Below are 20,431 nucleotides of genomic sequence, written 5' to 3'. Positions count from 1 at the left end.
TGGGCCAGGTTTATTTTTGACACAGTGACACTGTGTTGTCTTGCATGGACCAGGTAGGGCAGGTGGACGTGAGAATTGGTCTTTTCCTGTCCCCCTCCTGAGTCTCAGACAAGGTGGGCCATCCCATGCACTTTCTCTGAAGTCAGGCCTCCCCAGATCTAGGAAATGAGGTAAACAAGCCCAGTATAAGGGCCTGGCATTTACTTGGTGTGGGAATGGTGTCTTTACTTTCCACAGCAATTCTGCACGATCTCCATTACTTAGTAAGACTGTGATGGGCTTAGGGTCTCAGGAGGCTGCTGTGCTTCAGAGGCCTCGGGTCCAGGGATGAAGTAGACAGCTGAATTGGAGCAGTATGGGTACCAAGTGAGGAAAGCTGTCCCTTGGGGGCGTGAACAGTCACTCTTCACTGTCTCTGTGTTTCGAGTTCACAGAGTTGGGTAGTACAGTCACCCTGTAAGATGGCAGATTTGTGAAGGCAGCCTCCTGCTTCTCAACTCTGTTATCTCTCATCTAAATCTCACTGCCAGCATAGGGACAGACAGTCTCTTACCTATCTACCTGCCCACCGAGGGGACAGCTTGTTGTCATGAGCTGCTCAACATCCTGGCAAGATGACATGGTAAAGTGTGTGTATTGCAGACTATGAAACCAGGCAGAAAGAAACCCTGGTTTTGTTTTTTTTGGGTTTTTTTTTTTTTTTTTTTTGTACTACCTATAGCAGCATGCCCTATGGCAGTTAAATCTCAAATGAACCGAGTCTCAGCACCGAGGCTGTGGTCACCTGCCCATGTGGCTATCCAATATAGCTGAAGTCAGCAATAGAAAGACATATGCAAAGACATGAGGCTCTTTTAAAAAAAATATTCTCTGCATTTACATTTCAGATGTTATCACTTTCCCCCAATTGCATCCCCTTTCCCCCTCTCCTTGCCTCCATGAAGGTGCTCCCTCTCCCAACCATGCTCTCCCACCTCAGCACATTGGCAGTCTCCTACATTGGGAAAATAAGCCTTTGCTGGACCAAAGGCCTCTCCTTCCATTGATGCCAGAACATGCTGTCCTCTGCTGCATATGAACCTGGGGCCATGGGTCTCTCCATGTGAACTCACTGGTTGGTGTTTTAGTCCCTGAGAGCTGTGGTGGGCTTGCTTAGTTGATAATTTTGTTCTTCCCATGGGGTTGCAGACACTTTCAGCTCCTTCAGTCCTTTCTCTAGCTCCTTCATTGGGGGTCCTCATATTCAGTCTGATGATTATCTGTAAGCATCCTCCTCTGTATCAATCTGGATCTGGCAGAGCCTCTGAGGAGGCATCCATATCATGTTCCTGCCAGTAAGCACTACTTGGCATCAGCAATAGTGCTTGGGTTTAGTGGCTGCATATGGGGTGGATCTCCTGGTGAGGCAGTCTCTGGATGATCTTTTCTCCAATCCATGCTCCTCTATTTGTCTCTTTATTTTCTCCCATGAACATTTGTTCTTTCTTCTAAAAAAGACTGATGCATCCATCTTCTGGTCTTCCTTCTCTTTGAGCTTCATAAGTTCTGTGGACGGTTTCTTGGGTATTCCAATCTTTACGGGCTAGTATCTGCCTATAAGTGAGTACATACCATGAGTGCTCTTTTGTGACTGGGTAAGATGGCCATTTTTACTATGTTGATCCTTCCAATCCATGAGTGTGGGAGATCTTTCCATCTTCTTAGGTCTTCTTGAATTTCCTTCTTCAGAGACTTAAGGTTATTGTCATACAGATCCTTCACTTGCTTGGTTAAGGTCACCCCAAGGTATTTTATATTCTTTGTGACTATTGTGAAGGGTGTTGAGTCTCTATTTTCTTTCTGAGCCTGTTTATCCTTTGAGTAAAGGAAGGCTACTGATTTGTTTGAGTTAATTTTATATCCAGCCACTTTGCTGAAGTTGTTTATCAGCTGTAAAAGTTCTCTGGTGGAATTTTTGGGGTCACTTAGCATACTGCATATATCATCTGCAAAGAGTGATTGATATTTTGAGTTCTTCCTTTTCGATTTGTATCCTTTTGACCTCTTTTTGCTGTCTGATTGCTCTGGCTAGTACTTCCAGTACTATATTGAATAGGTAGGGAGAGAGTGGGCAGCCTTTTTTAGTCCTGATTTTAGTGGTACTGCTTCAAGTTTCTCACCATTGAATTTGATGTTGGCTACTGGTTTGCTGTATATTACTTTTACTATATTCAAGTATGAGCTTTGAATTCTTGATCTTTCCAAGACTTTTAACATGAAAGGGTGTTGAATTTTGTCAAATGCTTTCTCAGCATCTAGAGAGATGATCATGTGTTTTTTTTTCTTTCTTTGAGTTTGTTTATATAGTGGATTACATAGTTGGATTTCTGTATATTGAACCATCCTTGCATCCCTGGGATGAAGCCTACTTGATCATAGTGAATGATCATTTTGATGTGTTCTTGGATTCAGTTTGCAAGAATTTTATCGAGTATTTTTGCATCATTGTTCATGAAGGAAATTGGTCTAAAGTTCTCTTTCTTTGTAGAGTCTTTGTGTTGTTTAGGAATGAGAATAATTGTGGCTTCAAAGAATGAGTTGGGTAGTGTTTCCTCTGTTTCTATTTTGTAGAATAATTTGGAGAGTATTGGTATTAGGTCTTCTATGAAGGTTTGATAGAATTGTGCACTAAACCCATCAGTTCCTGGGATTTTTTTTTTTTTTTTTTTTTGGTTGGCAGGCTTTTGATGGCCACTTCTATTTCTTTAGGAGTTATGGGACTGTCTAGATAGTCTATCTGATCCTGATTTAACTTTGGTACCTGGTATTTGTCTAGAAAAGTGTCCATTTCCTCTGGATTTTTCTGTTTTGTTGAGTATAGGCTTTTGTAGTAGGATCTCATGATTTCTTGAATTTTCTCAGTTTTTCTTGTTATGTCTCCCCTTTCATTTCTGATTTTGTTAATTCAGATACTTATGCCCTCTAGTTAGACTGGCTAAGGGTTTATCGATCTTGTTGTTTTTCTCAAAGAACAAGATTTTGGTTTCATTGATACTTTGTATAGTTCTTTTGTTTCTATTTGGTTGATTTCACCTCTTAGTTTGATTATTTCCTGCTGTCTACTCCTCTTGGGTGTATCTGCTTGTTTTTGTTCTAGAGCTTTCAGATGTGCTGTCAAGCTGTTAGTGTGTGCTCTCACCAGTTTCTTTTTAGAGGCACTCAGAGCAATGAGTTTTCCTCTTAGCACTACTTTTATTCTGTCCCATAAGTCTGTGTATGTTGTGTCTTCATTTTCATTAAATTTTAAAAAGTCTTTGTTTTTTTTCTTTATTTCTTCCTTGACCAAGCTATCATCGAGTAGAGCATTGTTTAGCTTCCATGTATATTTGGGTTTTTGTTGTTTTTGTTGTTACTGAAGAATAGCTGTATTCTGTGTTGATCTGATAGGATGCATGGGATTATTTCGATGTTCTTGTATCTGTTGAGGACCATTTTGTGACAATTTTGGAGAAGGTACCATGAGGTGTTGAGGCTTCTCATTCTAAGCAGCTGGATACCCCAGGAGTTCTGATCTAGGTTTGAAGTCAGAGGCTCCCTGTGCTAACAAGTTGGAGAAGCTGGTTTCTACTGTCCTTGAACAATAAAAGCAGCAGCAGATACACTTGCCCAAGGAGCTTACAGGAGCAGGCATACTGCCTTCATTCTCACTCTAAACCTGGTTAAAGGAAGCTAGTAACAACCATTCCACAACCTGAATGCTGTTCTGTCTTGAAACATTCTCTGCCAAACAAATGAATTCATTCTAGGGGATGAAGATGAGGTTCAGTGGTTAAGAATACTTGCTGTTTTGAGGAGGACTGTAGTTACATTTTTAGCATGTAGGTTAGATAGCTCAGTCAGCTGTACCTTTAGATGCAGAGGACCTTATTTCTTCTCTGGTGTCTGGGGGTATCTGCACATATATAATGCATATGTGTGTGCGTGTACACTTTCTCCTCTCTCTCTCTCTCTCTCTCTCTCTCTCTCTCTTTCTCTCTCTCTCTCTCTGTGTGTGTGTGTGTGTGTGTATGTATGTGTGTATGTGTGTATGTGTGTGTGAGAGAGAGAGAGAGAGAGAGAGAAAGAGAGAGGGGGGGAGAGAGAGAGAATGTGTAAGAGAGATCATGTGTGTATCTTAAAAAAGAAACTCAAACATTAAATTAGTTTACTTTTTAAAATCCACCATATCTCATATTCTTAGGACATGAACAGAATGTACTCATATATTTGCCAGAATGTAACATGAATGGTCTCTTGAATCATTCCTGACAGAGCATTTGATCTGTCTATAAACTGTCCACATTCTTGTCATCACTTGAGTCTTCTGAGATTCCCCCAGAATCACCCACTGAATTATGTTTATAGCACTCTAGGGTTTTTGTGGCTGATGGTTCAGAACTTTTCCAATTCTTCCTGAGAACTAGTTCCAAAGACTTAAGAGCTGCATGGCCATTTATCACAGCACCAACTTCACTTCTCTGCTACCTGTCTTCTGTCTTAGCCATTTGTTGTTGATACTGTGGCTAAAAGGTTGATTTTGGGTTATGATTTCTCAGAGATTTTAGTTCATAGTGGGGACAGCACGTGAACTGGCTTTGTATCAGTGGGAATGGGAGGCAATGAGTTTTCACATGGAAGTGGTCAGAAAGCACAAAATGCAAGCTGGACCTTCCAAGGGCCTGCTTCTTGTTCTCCACTTATGCTAATAGGCCTCAATACCATAGTCTTCCTAATAGCTCCATAAGTAGTTCCATAGCCTTCCTAATAGCTCCCCAATAGCTTCATAGCCTTCCGAATAGCTTCACATGTTGAAAATGAGTGCTCCAAGTGGGCTTCTGGGTGGGAACATCTCAAGTCTAAACTATAGAAACAAACTTGGTTATTACCCAGTCTGATTCCTGGGAATTCAGTCTGCAATAGCTAGGGGTAACTCTGGGCACTGGTGAACCTGGCAGCCACTTGGTGACCATCTGAGTCCTGTGCCCTTCCTGCTTGAGCAGACTGTGGCATAGGGTGAGTGGAAAATCTGCAGTATACAAAACATGTTGACAAAGTGTTTCTGGAAGGAAAATGGGGTTATCTGTGGCAGATTTACGGAGTGGTCAGCAAGCCTGTTATAGAGTTCTGTACTACATGTGACACAGAGTCCCTCGCTCTTCAACCCACTCATTGGTTGATTGGTGTCACATATTCTCTGATGCTTTATGTATATCATTTTAGCACCAGTGAACTCCAAAGCCCCAAACCAAACGTTTTGTTGTTGGCATTCACACCCTCTCCTACCCTCACATTTGATGCAGGTACTGTGCAGGAACAGATGCAGAGGGAACACTGGGGAGGTTTCGGGAAGTCACAGGAAGCCCACATGCCATTGTGACTCATGAGTTTTCACTTGGGTTCAGTGTTCATCCTTAGCAACGATTTCTCAGTTTTCCCTCCAGGTGCTCTCTCACACTCAAAAGCTGGAGGACCAGCTTAGATCTGCACCCCTGTTAGGATAAATGCTTTGGAAGCCACATGAGGACTCCAGGCTAATATCTTTGCTGGATGGAGTGTTTGCTCCATCATTTCTTCAGACTTCCAGATTCCGTGAGGATTTAGAAGCCCGTTTTGTTGCTGGCGAAAACATAATGCTGCTGTAAACTCATCTGAAAACTCAGCATGGAGACCAAATTATCTGTTCTCACAGTTTCAGTAGGGAAACAAATTTTGGCAAGTCTAATGTCATGGTAAAAATAATTCTGCCACACTGACAATGAAGATTTTCGTGCACGGCCATGGGCATTTCCAGTGATGTGTAGCAATCTTCTTGCCTAAACAGTGGTCATCCTCCGAACCTAAACCCAGAGAACCTTGGAATCAACAAATGTGTGATCTTTAAAAATATACTTATTTAAAATTACCATGTCTTTGAATGGCAATACTCCCATTTTCTCCAGCATCAGATTCGTGAGCACTTGAGCCCTTGACAATTACTTGGCAAGCTGACTCCAACACTATGTGATGGCATGAAGCCCTTTGTAAACCAAACCTTTAAATTTTGGATGTGGTTGTATAAAAATCAGTTGGAAATCCTTAATTGAAGCAATCATGAGCAGAATCCACAAATGTCAGTTATTAACATTTTTAGCAAATTGTAATTATGGGAAACAAAGCTCTCGTGCAGGAACACAGCTGCCATTTATCCCAAGAAGGTGAAGAAGGGGCTTAATAGGACATATGATGAAGTGGGAGGGGTCTGCACATGCCGCTGGCGAGGTGAGAAAGGCTGCATATGGCATGGCAAAGGTCATAGTACTTATAGTCCTGACTCACACCTGGTGTATCTTTGGCCTATTAGAGCATCCTGTCAACATAGCTCTTAACTCTCCTTGCATCCACTTGTAATAGGGTAGAGAGGGAGCCGATAACAAGGCCAGGAATTTCCTGGCATTTATGACTGAACCAGTTATCAAGGAGAATTATGGGCAGCTATTCTACCTATTTAGTTGTGAAATAAGGTGTGTCAAAAATACCTACTTGGATGGGTTAGAAGATGACTCAGTCAGCAGAGTGTCTGCCATGCATGTGTGAGGACCCAAGTTAGATCTCTAATGCCCATGTCAAAGGCAAGACTTTAAACTGCACACTTGTAATGCCAGTGCTTGAGTTGTGGAGGCAGGAGGATCTCTAGAGCTTGCTAGCCAGCAAACTAGACTGGTGGGTGAACGTATATCTCAGTGAGGTTGATGTTTGCCTGCATGTGTGCACATGTGCATGTGCACTTACATAATAGACACACAAAGAAAGACACACACACACACACACACACACACACACACACACACACACACACACACACACACATATACACGCACACCATGAATAGAGGTCAAAGATAGCAACACTTTTTCTGCTTGCTGAACAGAAGCATCAGTCTTGGAAAATGTTGTCTGCTTATTATGACTCTCTCTGGGCTTGTGAGGAACCTACATTCCTGCAGAGAGAAGAATCTCTAAGCTAGAAGTGTGTCTCTTTTAGGAGAGTTATAAAGTGCATTGATCAAAAGTACATGCAAAATCATAAATAATTTTTTATAAAAAATTTAAAACCTTACTAAAACACATGATTTCAAAAAATTCTACAGATTCAGAACAAAGGCACCACCTGGGGCTAAATGTTCACACAGGCATGTGGTGGTCAGTGTTAGCTTCACAGGGCTATCTGGGAGACTGGCTTCTGGCCATGTATGTACGAAATCTTTTTTGCTATAGTAATTGAAGTGGGAAGACACAGCTTAAGTATGGGAAGGACCATTCTTTAGGCAGAGGATCCTGGGCTATGAGCATGCCTTCATTGTAGTTCTGACTAGACACAATGTAACCAGCTGCTTCAAGCTTGTGCTGCCTCGACTTCCCTCCCATGATGGAGAGTACCTTGAACCATATGTCAGGATAAGCCTCTTTCTCCTTAAGTTGTGTTTGTCAGAGTGTTTAATCTTAGCAACTGGAGAAAAGGTACACGTACCAAACATTTAAAGATTTAATTTATGAATATGAGTGTTTTACCTGCATGTATATATGTGAACCACGAGCAAGCTCCCAGTTAAATACTTTGTTTTATAGGAATTACATTGGTCATGGTGTCTCTTCATAGGAATAGAACAGTGACTAAGTCTGAGTTGATTCCAGAAGTGAGGTATTTCTGTGACAGGACTGAACGTGCTGTTGATTGGAGGATATGAACTTTGAGGCTCTGGACTTAAGAAGGGCTTAGAGGACCATTCTAGTAGGAGCATGGAAGATAGTGGTGTTGAGGTAAACTGTGGACTGTAGGGGCCCAGATCCAGAGGTGTTAGAGAAGAATATTATAAGTTGGCCTAGAGACCACTATTGTGATGCTTCATTTTGCTCCTGTCTTAAAGATTTGCCTGAGGCTAATTTAAGGAGTTTAGGATTAATGTCATTGGCAGAGGAGATTTCAAGACATCCTAGAATTGACTATATTATGTGGTTATTAGTAATCACTCTTATGCAGATCTACGATGAGAGTGGCGAGCAGGGGCTAGAGAAATACAAACTGTTCAGTTTGAGGAGAGAAAGGACATTAGGAAGAGTGATAGAGCCAAGTCCTGTGCTCAAGGAGATAAAAACTAAAGAAAAGCTGGATGCTAAGTCGAATAAAGTGAGTCGTATCCTCAGGGCAAGACCCCACTTGGGGAATCCTGCAATCTGTGAAGGAAAATACCTGCAGCATTTCCTACACCTAAAATCAACAGAAAGTTTATGCAAATCTAATTTAAGGAGGATGTTAGGTTTCAGCCCAAGTAAGCAAAATAACTTGGCAGCTTTAGCCAAATGATTCTGGCTTTAGAGTTAAAAATACAAGAAAGGTGTTGTGATATTTTCCTATGTGGTTAAGGGGTCAAGGAGTTGAATGTGATAGTTTTAATAAGAATGGTTCACTAGGCTCATATATTTAAATGCTTAGTCTCCAGGGAGTGAAAGCATTTTGGAAGGATTAGGAGGTATGGTCTTATTGGAGAGGGTGTGGTCTTGGTGGAGGAAATGTGTTACTGGGAATAGGCTTCTCAGTTTCAAAAGCCCAAACCAGGCCCAGTCTACTCCCCTCCCACCATGACCAGTGGATCAGGCTGTAAAACTCTCAGCTACTATTCCAGTGCCATGCCCCTATGCTTACTTCCATGATGATCATGGACTAACCCTCTACAATGGTAAGCAAGCCCTTTTCATAGAAATAGAACAGTCACTAAGAAAGCAGTCCTAGAATAAGACTGTTTCAGGGCCAATAGCATTGTAGGGCCAACTGATTGCTCAGTGTGTTCACATGTGATAGACATGGTATAAATTCATAGGTGATATGAGTGACCCCAGTATACCTTCTGTTGCCACAGAAGAGGTAGGGCTGTTCACCCAAGACCTTCTGGCTGGTAAGTGAGTGCTTTTGTATAGTGTGTGTGTGTGTGTGTGTGTGTGTGTGTGTTGCTATAGAGGATAAATAGATTTAATTGTCAACTTGACATGATCTAGAAAGAAGGAAGTCTCAGTGAGGAGTTGTATAGAGGTTGACCTTGTCATGCCTATGACATGACATGAGGAATTATCTTGAATTATTATGGGCTGGGAAAGCCCAGCCATAATGAGTGAGTGGTACCTTTCCCTGGGCAGGGCATCCAGGACTGTATAAAATTGGAGAAGTCAAGCTGAGCATTATCATGTATGTATCCACTGTTTTGTTTTCTGACCATGGTTATGATGTTACCAGCTGCTTCAAGTTACTGCTGCTATGACTTCCCAGGGGACTGTGACCTGAAATTGGTAGCCAAACAACCCTTTTCTCCCTTAAGTTACGTTGTGTCAGTACATTTTAATCACAGTAACCCAAAAAGAAACAAAGACACCATCAAGTCTTAATAACACCAGGGATAAGTACTTTCCTGATGTAGCCAAAGTCCTTCCTCCCTTTGCTCATCCTCCCCTAATATCTGTCATTTTAAGAACCTTTGCATTTGTTGTTTGCATTTATGTGTTGAGCAAATTCAACACAACATTTACAAAGCATCTGGGCAGCAGTGAGACAACCCATTGCTATCCACCCCCAGGAATTGTGGCCTTCGGGATATGGTGTTACTGTTGGGCTGGAACCCCAGCATCCCCTGTACAAGCTGGGAATCCCCATCTGCCCTCCTTCCCCAAGCCCCACCCATACAGAGAAAACTCTCCCCACCTCCCACCCCAACCACCTTCTTGGAGAAAACCCCAGGCTAACATTTCCTCACTCAGCATTTTCAGTAACACACCTAAGAGTGTCTAAGAATACAATCCCAGCTTCTAGCTAGCACATCCTTGCTCCTTGCCTAAACTCTATAACAACCCCGCCCCCTTGCTTTAGCCTGGATATCCGACTTCATGGACCTCCACCCAAGACCTGCCTCCTAATAAACCTTTTCTTTATCTACTTTTGATATGGTCCATATCTGCATCACAGAGAGAGAGAGAGAGAGAGAGAGAGAGAGAGAGAGAGAGAGAGAGAGAGAGAGAGAGAGAGAGAGGAAATGCTTATCAGTTATCCCTGCAGACCCTGGCTTCCTTCCTACCTAAAGGTTTTGGTCACCTGACTTCTGCACTGACTGTTCCCTTGCTGCAGGTGTCTGTGGGTGCCTGGGACCCAGCCACATAGAGTATAGGTTGCTGCGACTCTAGGTTGCCCTCTATTTGGTCTCACCAGACCATAGCAACGTGGGCTGGAGTGGCATACTGTTGCTTTAGTTTGCATTCATATTCATTTAATGAAGCGGAATGTTCTCAGCTGTTCCTGTTGTCTCTGATAAACGTTTCTAGGACACACACCATCTCCTCCTTTTCCCAAGATCACCGGGGCCTGCACGGTTGTTGTTTATCTGTATAGGGCAGTCAGGGACTCCTTTCTTTATGCCCTGCTGCTGTTCTATGTGTCCAGTTCTTTCCCTGAGCCTCTCCCTCTAGTGTTGCTTTCTCAGCATGGCCTCTGGATCACTTGCTTTCCTCCATCATGCCAATTTCATGAAGTGTCAAGTTCATGAATCCTTCCCTGACACTCCCAGATCTCCCTTGTGGTCTGAGTTCTCATGTTTCAGAAGACAGCTACATCCTTCTGCTTTGGGGTGAGCTCTCTAGGACAAGCTGACTGATTCCTTCTGGTCCCCAAGTGGTTAGTTACCCAGGGAACCTCTTTCCATTTTATCCCACTTTGCTGTCCTGCTGAGGCAGGTATCCAAGGTTCCACATGACTGCTGGCCATTCAGGAGCAGCTGACCCAGTGTCTCCCTTTCTTTGGTGGCTAGTGGTCAAGCTGGTGGCCCCCACTCAGCTGATAAAACCATTCCACTGAGCTCACCATCAGTCTATCGGGTGATCTATTCAGTTCAGGCTGTCCTGCTGGGCTTTCTTGAGGACAGAAGCAATGTCTTCTTGTTCAGTCTGTCTCCTCATTCTGGTCTAGTGCCAAGGACACAGTGCATGCTCAATGAACACACGACATGCAGGTGCTGCGATCTTGGCAGTTTAGATGGGAAGGGATGCTCTCCCTCTCCTCACCTTCATCTGGAACTGAGGATCAGATCTCGGACATGGCAGATCTAAACTGAAGAGGTAACTTTGATAGGCCTTGAAGGATTCCACCAGCTGGTCATGGAGGGGGAGAAGCACAGGGGGAGGGAAGATTACATTTTAGAGTCTCAGTGGGAGGAAGGCTAGTAGACACACCATCTCTTCATGTCAGCTCTCTCCTCAGAAGCCAGAGATGATGCCCGAGCTTCCCGCAAAGGATATTTGTAAGCAGGGAAGGCTAGGGAGGTGCCCAGCATCTCTGTAATCTCAGCATGCCATAGCCACTGTGGGAATTAAGGAGTGAAGTTGAAGATACATCGCCTGTGTGACCCCATCCCAAGCTTCATCTCCTGCCTCTTGAGAGCTAAGTCCAGAACCCAGTCCTTGGAGACCGGGACAGGAAGTGTTTTAATTAAGGCCCTTTTATCACAGCTCACATCCTGTTGAAGTGTTCTCATCTTCCCAGAAAGCTCATCTCCATCTGTGTCACAAATGGAGCCACCCTCAAGGGGTTGGGTGAGCAGACACATGCAAAGCAAAGTGTCTCATGAGCTGGCTGGCAGCAGCTCACACTGCTCATGAGAGAGAGAGAGAGAGAGAGAGAGAGAGAGAGAGAGAGAGAGAGAGAGAGAGAGGCAGGCAGAGACAGACAGAGACAGAGACAACACACTTAGGACAAACAGAGAGAACATGGAAGCAGGCAGGCAGGGGACCTTAGATGAAGGTTCCCCGACTCACACTCAAGCTCTCTCACCTCTGGAAGCTACTGGTTTGATGAGCCTGAGCTTCTATGGCCTCAGATGCTAACTGAGCCCACCGGGGCTTACTAGCAGGCCCAAGGAGTTTCCATCTCCCCCTTCTCCTTGCCTTGCTATCCAGACTTATTCATCATGACTCAGACCCGTGGAGCTCAGCTGTCAATCACCTACAGAACACAGGGCTCTCAGAGCTTCAGGGATTCCTCCGTGCCCAGGTGGCTTCTTTGTAGCCAGCTGCTCTGCTCCCTCACCTACTTGTCTCAATGGATGTAGGGTTGCACTGTGTTTAGACCCAATTGCATCAAAGGCCCTTCCAGCCTTGGATGGGGATAAACCATTCTTAATGATGATACTTTCTTGGTGGAGCAGGGGTGGTGGTGGTAGCGACTTGAGGCTGAGCCTCCTTTCTCTCCAAGCCTCAACCAAATCATGGGGCTCACTGGACATCTGCTAAGTCAGGGAGCAACCTGTTTCCACTTTTAATTTAATTATCGATTGCTTCTGCCTTGATAGCGGTAAAGCTTCTGTGAAATGCAATTACTGCCTTTTACCTGAGGCTTTGATCGGCTAATGATGTCTCTGAAAGCACTCTGCATCCGTCCTGCTTTTAATTAAACTAGTCTGCCAGGGAGGGAGCCAGCCATCCTTCCACCCTGCCTGCTTTGGCCACACCCAGGAGGAGGGGGAAATTGTTCTTCTGTTCCCAGACACAGGCTGTGGGGTCTAGGAACCTGTGAGGGGTCCTGGTACCCGAATAGCATTTATGAGCCATGATGCCATCCTGGAATTGCAGCCCTAATGAGACAAGTAAGCCTAATGGGCCTGTCTCTGTCCCTCAACATAAAGCCATTGTGTTACCATACAAATGTGAAGTTCTTACCAACCTTTTCCTCCAGAACTCACAAGCCAGAGGCTCCCACTGGAAGCCAGGTAGACAGAGGACCAGGCTGAGGCAAGGGTCCAGGCACTGGGTCAGAGTTGAGCACTTTGTCATTTAGCAGCATGCCCTAGAGGAGCACTTTTTTTTTTTTTTTTTTTTTTTTTTTTTTGTCTATTACAGGAGGATGACAGACAAGGCTGTAGTTTCTTCACTACAGCCTTGGTGACAGGTATATTTCCCATTGCTGCTTCTTTTGGAGTTGGGGAAGATGATACAGCATGCATCACAATGCCTAACATTGCCTGTGGGGTCCAGAGTAAATACTCCCCAATCAAATTTATTTTAGAAGCAAAGCGTAGCTATTCAAACCAAGAAAGTAAATAAAGATCTCAGGCCTTCTTGTGGGACATTAGGATAGAATTTTTTTCTTCCCCAAGTAACTCATGAAAAATCTTTTTGATTTTTGTGCTCTTTAGACTTTGGAACTAAGAGGAGAGTCGTGTCCTTGGGAGGCCAAGAAAAGAGGTCAGCCTGAACTACATAGTGAGTTCTAGGGCAGCCTGGGATATGGAGTGAGAGATTGTCATTTTTGTGATTGTGTGGTGTTGGGGACTGAATCCCGGGTCTCATTAATGCTAGACATGTTACCCGTACCATTGGTTCGTATCCTTAAGCACCCAGATGTTTTATCTGTTTCTGGGTATGTGTATATGCATGTTTGTATGTGTGAATGCATTCCATTGTGTCCATGTGCCGCCGTGTACCCTGCAGAGGTCAGAGGAACACTTTGGATGCTGCTTCTCACCTTCACCTTGCTTGAGACAGGATCTCTTGTTGACCTATGGGTATGCTGGCTCAGGAGCTTCTCATCCTTTCTCCACTTCCCATCTTGCTGAGGGAGCAATGAGATTATAAATAAACTGTGTTCAGCTTTACATGGGATCTGAATGTGGGTCCCCATGTTTGGGCAGTGAGAGCTTTTCCCACTGAGCTATCTCCTTAGCCCTCAGTGCGTTGTGCGTTGATGCCATGTTTTCCTTATCCATTCATCTATTGATGGGCACTCAGGTTGAGCCATATCTTGGCTATTAAGAACCGTGGAAGGTGTGGTGGCCCATGTCTGTAATCCCAGCACTCAAAAACTGAGCAGGACGGTCAGGAGTTCAGAGTCATCTTTGACTACACAGTGAGTTTGAGGTCATTCTCTGATACATAGATCTTGCCTCAAAAACAAAACAAAACCAAAACCAAAAAAAAAAAAAAAAAAAAAAAAACCCAAAAACCAAAACCAAAAACAACAACAACACAAAACAGAAAAGAAACCTACAGTGATCCAGGAGTTGAGGGAGTCCTTGTATTTTCTCACCTTTACATGTAAACTCTGTGCGGACTTTGAGTGTTGGAAAGATACAGAGATATGACCATATTGTCAAGCTTGCAAGGTCTCACTTTCTGAGCTCCACCCCACCACCGTGGTTAGAATGCTAAGCAATGTTCCAGACACATGCTATGTGCTTTACAGGAACTTGAGCTCTTGGTCTCAGTGTGAGTACACTTGGCTAAGGTGACATTGTCCACAGGATGAAGGGCTGCAGAAACACGGGCCTCCTGTCTAGAGCATACAGGTATGGGGTGGAGGAAAAAGGCCACAGGCCCAAGGAACGACCAGGAGAAGGTGCCTTCAAAAGAAACCAGGCGAGGACAGAGACAAGTGGTTGTCTATTGTTCAATGAGGCTTCAGAGGAGAGTCAAAGACGATGAGAAGCTGATTTTTAGCTGTTGCGGTTGTGAATTTTAAATGTTGATGACAACCTTGGTTGGTAATGGCATTGGGAACTGGCTAGCATTATGTCAGTGAGCATGGAGATTTTTCCTTTTGTGGATACTATCTTGGTTTCTGTCAAAGCTGTATTCTTGGATTCCGTAGTCCCACGTCTGGATCTTGGTTACTCTGGAGCCATGGCTGCGGTCTGTGAAGCTATATGCTCTCTCACCCATGATCTACACCAGAACAGCCACGTTGCTTGTGATTCCTCAGATCCTGGAAGCTGTCAATATGCTTTTTGACAGGAGAGTTGGTCCTTATGTACAACTGTGTTTATACTGTGGAGCACCTTTTGGATGCTAAGACAAGAATTAGGTAGATTAGCATTAGAATGACATAGCTCTCAGCGTTCCTGCCTTTGACGTATCTCCTTTTTGGGATGACTATAAAGAGCATTTGACCTAGTACTTGGCATGATGAAAATGTTGGACCATCAGACACAGGCCTCTTTTCCTCATGAGTTAAGAGGGGAGAGCCCATTTGAAAGCCGTTGCCACTGGTTCGTTACTGTTGTTGTGATAAACAACATGTTTGAAAGCAACTTGGGGTAGAAAGGTTTTATTTCATCTTACAGTCCATCACAGAGCAGGAACCCAAGCAGAGGCAGAGGCAGGGACCTCAGATGAGCACTACCTACTGGCTTCCTCTCCATGGCTTCCTAGGCTAGTTATTTATATACCTTTCAAGACCACTTGCCCAAAGAAAGTACTGCCCACATTGGCTTGGACCGGTCTACATTAACCATCAGTCAAGAAAGTGTCCCATAGAGTTGCCCACAGGCCAATCTGGTGGGCACAATCCCTAAAATGATTCCCAGTTGGCTCTAGCACAGCCATGTTGGATTTTCTGACCAACTAGTGTAGCGATGTTGTATTATCTTTGTGGTCTTACCATTTGTGGTTAGAGAGTTTCTAGGAGAGGCAGGAAGGACCAGACAAAAGCAAAGAGACAGATACAGACTGGGATCCAGCTGCCAGCTCTGTAAGCTCTTGATGAATCATTACTGCACCTCAGCTGGCTCCGAATTTAGCAGCTTAAGCTAAGTTTTGTTGCAGTAACAGCATCCCTGAAAGTCCTTGATCCCATGGCGATCACAAAGTGGCTTTGGCTCTTCGTCCTGGCCCTGGGGCAGGCTCTCTCTGGAGCATTGCTGGCATCAGACAGAGGAGACGAAAAGAAAGATCTTTCAGTGGCTTATAACACACTTCCATTCCCATCTCATGGTCAAGGAGTTGATTAAGCAAGCATCACCAGGGCAGACAGTTTCCCTACCCAGTGAGAGAGGATGAAGAATGCTGCGCATTAACACACAGCAACCTGGGTAAAAGCGAGCGCTTGCCCCTTCCTGAATGATCATAGAGAGACCCGGTGCTATGGAACAAGGGTATTCACGCGGGCACGCACGCACGCACGCACGCACGCACGCACGCACGCACGCACGCACGCACGCACGCACGATGTCTCTGCCTCCCCGAGATGCTCCAAGGATGGCAGCCCAGAATGTGTTCTATCTCTCCTCCTATCATTCTGCTTGTAAGGGTCCTCGGTGACTTCACATTCACAGATTCAGGTGAACGAGGACAAGATTCGTCTTTGAAGCTGCTTTTGATCTTAGTTTGGGGTGAGGATTTGAAAACCTTCAGCTGATGCTGTTTTGATTCTCAAGATGTGGGAGGAGGAATGGTTTATTCATTTGACTCTGGGCTGTACATTTAGAGGTGTTTGAGGTACAGGAACGGGTCAAGGGCTTTCCTGTGGCTTGATGAGATGGACTTAGTCATCCTGGAGATTCCTCAGTCCCTGCATTATCTGTTGACTCCAGGCTGTGGTGAGAGTCTCCATGATAGAGAAACAGGAGGGTCCATGGCAAAAAGGAGTTGGGACTATGGAGGCAGAGGTCAAAATGATGTGAGGCGATAAGCCAAGGTGTGGTAATGGCCCGAGGAGCTGAATAAAGCTGGGAAACAGGGCAGAGGGTCCTCCCTAGAACTCCCATCTAATGCATCTGTCTGCCCTAGGCTTTTGGCACCCAGAACTGTAGAGTAACAGTTCTGTGTTTTAAGCCTCTGGACCCTGGTTCTTTGTTATAGTAACCACAGGACGTGAATCCTGAAGGCCAGGCAGTGGTAACTTTGTGTGAGCTGCTGGTCAGACACTCTGCCACTGTAACAGATACCTCAAGAAATCAGCCTGAGAGGAGGAAGATATACTCTGGTTCATTGTGTGAAAAGTTTTAGTCCATGGTCCTTTGGCTGTTGTATGCAAGGTGAGGCAAAGTCCCATGGTGAGAGCTCGGTGACTTACCTCCCTGTGGCTAGAAGGCAGAGGGACACAGACAGAGGTGGGATGGGAGAAAGAAATATGCAGTGACCTGCCCCCTCCAGTGAGGCCATGTCCCCAAGTCTCTGCCACCTGACAATGCTGTTAACATGTGCCTCAATTTCCTCTTCCATGGGAGCCTTTGAAGACCTCCAGGCCACAGTGTGGTGGGGTGAGGCTTGAGCACAGGGGACATTGGTTATACTCACCAAGTCCTTCTGTGACTGTTTTCTCATTTTTCCTCACCTGTCAGGAGACCAGTGGTATTTACTTACAACCAGGCTGTCTCTGACTATAAGAAGGCAGGTCCTCTCTGGCCTGCAGAGTTTGGGACTTGAGATTCAGAGACCCTAAGCTGACCCTGCTGGCAGATGCCCTGGATGGAGCCTCAACCTATAAGGGCCAAACCATTCCTTTCCCCTATTCTAGTACCTTCTGCAGCTACTGTCTCCTCTTATGTCCAGAGTTTCAGAACTTCCCCTCTGGGATCCTGTTCTGTTCTTATGTGGGAGACAGAGGTAAGACCCTTGTGTGGCTTTCTCCTCTGCTAATATCCCTTTTCTCCAGGGGCAAGCCAAAGATCTTGCTGTGGGTGTGCTGTGCCTACAGGCTTTCTTCTTCCCCTGGCTTGGCATCCTCCACAGAAGATCTTTCTTCCTGGTCATCATGCACTGGTTTACTGGTCTCCCTGGGGGCATCTTTCCTTCTCAGTGACAAGTCTTGGCCTTTGCAAATGGCTTTGCCATCTCCTACACTAAGCAGGGGATGGATAGGGAAGAAGCCCAGGCTCCCTTTCTGTTTTATTCCGTGTGAATCCTTTCAAGACCAGGCAAGGCTAGCTCTGGGAAGCCTGCTTGGATTGCTGCTGCCTGATCTCCCATGGCCCAGATCTTCCTTTACCTTGTATGATGTCAGAATCCAGCCTCCGGTCAGAGGGAGGGGTGCATAATGGACCACTATGGGTGTCTGGTAGGTAACTCATCACTTGTCTGGCCAATGCTTGGGGAGTGACTGATTTGTTCCTGGGGCTCAGCAGACCTGAGCAGACAGGCAGCTCCTGTGCTTTCTTTCCAACAGAGAAGAGACTGTTTGTTGCTGGCCTGTGTAGCCACTGGGCTTCTCTCAGCGTGTTATGTGGTGTTGGCAGATGCTGCCCAAATACAGATATAATTTCGTTCTTGTTACCATATCTACTTGTAAAAATAACCTCCACCCTGACGCTTTCACTAACAGAAGATTTAAGATAAAATTAATCTGCCAGATCAAAGGCTGAGTGAGCCAAGGCTGACAGGAAGCTATTTAATCTGTGGTGGCAGGTGGGAATCTCTGTGTTTGCCAGGCACGGTGACTTTCCCCGCCACCCTCTCCAGTCCTCTGTTTGCTGACGTCCTTAAAGTTACCATTGTTTCTAAGTTCTGCATGTGCCCAGCCTGTGGCCATATGAAGCTGAAGATTGGCTATGAGTCAGCCCAACATGCAATCATAAACCTACCTAAAACATTATGAGAAGTGTGTGTGTGTGTGTGTGTGTGTGTGTGTGTGTGTGTGTGTGAGTTGTACAGTTTTGGAATGTGGATATTGTAGGCAACAACATCATGTTATAATGTCAAAAGTTTGAATGCAACCAGTAGGCTTTTAGATGCTGACAAGGAGCCAGTACATAGGCAGTCTTGACACCCCCTTTCTATAATACTGCAAAACCAGACTCCTACAGGGAGGCCACCTTTAGTGTCTTAGTGACGTGAGAAAAACTCTCTCACCCAGAGGGACTCAGTTCTGAGAAGAACATCAACTTGAGCAATTGGACCACTGGTGTGGAGAGAGGACAGGGCAGGAGAGGAAGGAGAGAAGGCCTGGACATAGGTTCTGTGTCCCCATGGCCTGAATTGGCAGAGGTCCAGTGGTCTTGAAACTTTTAAGTACCTTCCCGCATGGCTTGTGGCTAATGATAGAGCCAGTAGTGAGTCTAATTTTAATATTTCAGTGGGAGCTCTGGAGTAAACAAGCCATGCCCAGAGTTCTAGCCCAGTGGGAGCTGCCCTCAGCTTTGGCAGGGTGGAGTGTGAGCCCACACTGACTGAGAGCACACCCAAATTTTATCTTGGACCTTATCGTGGGTCTTGGTTCTTTGAAGGGTCTCATATCTATAGCAAGCTCCACAGCACCTTGGGAACCTTGTTGAATAGATGGGAGGGGTCAGCAGAGCACAGGATGCACCAGGAGAGCCTGTGAATGTCTGTTTGACAGTGATGCCTAGGGTTGTGTGATAGGCTCAGCAGAGATCCTCAGAGGAGGCTTTTGGACAGGTCTAAGTGTGTAAGGTAGAGGTGAATGTGGCTTTTGGATCAGTGGCTATGAGTACCTATGTCCATTGACAGCAGCTCCGCCCACACTCCCCTGATGAAGATGTGTGTTCCTGGGCAGGGAAGCCTTGGTGTCTTTGGAGTAGCATCCTCAACCCAATTATACCTACCCAATGTTTCAGTCTTGGAAACCTGTGTGTGTGTGTGTGTGTGTGTGTGTGTGTGTGTGTATGTGTACATACAAAAATGTGTGTAAGAGTAGAGACTTGAGGCTGATGTAGAGAGTCTTCCTTGATTCCTCTTCACATTATTCATGAACCAAAACTCTGTCACCTGAACCTGGTGATTGCAAATGAGGCTAGTCTGGCCAGCCAGCTTGCTCTGAGGACCCTTTGTCCCCTTCTTCCTGAGTGCTGTGGTTATGGTAGGTGCCATCTATGCCTGATACTTACACTGGTGCTGGAGATATGAACTCTGACCCTCAAGCTTGTGTATCAAGTGTTTAATCCATAGAACCATTGTCCAGCCTTCAACTCTTTATGTCTTCAACTCTTTCTATGTCTTTAGAAGCCACTGTAGCTGGCTTCAGCCTCCTGCAGCCTTGCTTGATGTGGGTTTCTTCTCATGGAAACATACTGTATAGGTTACACTTCCATGTCTGCTTGGTCTTAGTGGCTTATCAGGGACCCCAGCTGATCCCCAAAGTACCCTGGGATATTATTATAATGTCCCCATGTAGCTCATTTTCTTCCTGAATATAATTAATTTCTTTAGGACTCGGGATTCTCAGCTCTTGGTTTGGGTATGACTCCACACTTAGCTACAGTTTCAGGGTATACACAGCACCTTGCACTTTCCATTAGAGTCAATGGTCACTGACTCAGAGGTGAGCACCAGACTGAAATGTTTATCAGCCCACAGTAACTGGCTCAGGGAATGACTCAAGACTCTAGACAGGCCAATCAGAACCTCCCTGAAGCTCAAGGGATGATTTATTACTCCAGGCAAGCCAATCAGAGCCTCCCTGAATCATTTTTCAGAAATAATTAAGGAGATGGTCTTAAAAGACGTTGGTGTTGGCCATCATTTATTGGATGTAGGCATTGGGCATGGTGTCCAATGTTTAAGTCCTCTACCAGTTCAAGTCCTCTGAGTGCTGTACATGGTCATAAGTCTACCTGTCTTAGGGTCTTAATGCTGTGAAGAGACACCATGACCAAGGCAACTCTTATAAGTACAAC

This window comes from Micromys minutus (assembly GCF_963924665.1).
Source record: "Micromys minutus genome assembly, chromosome: 27".
Taxonomy (NCBI): Eukaryota; Metazoa; Chordata; class Mammalia; order Rodentia; family Muridae; genus Micromys; species Micromys minutus.
Note: the sequence above shows the minus strand (reverse complement) of the source record.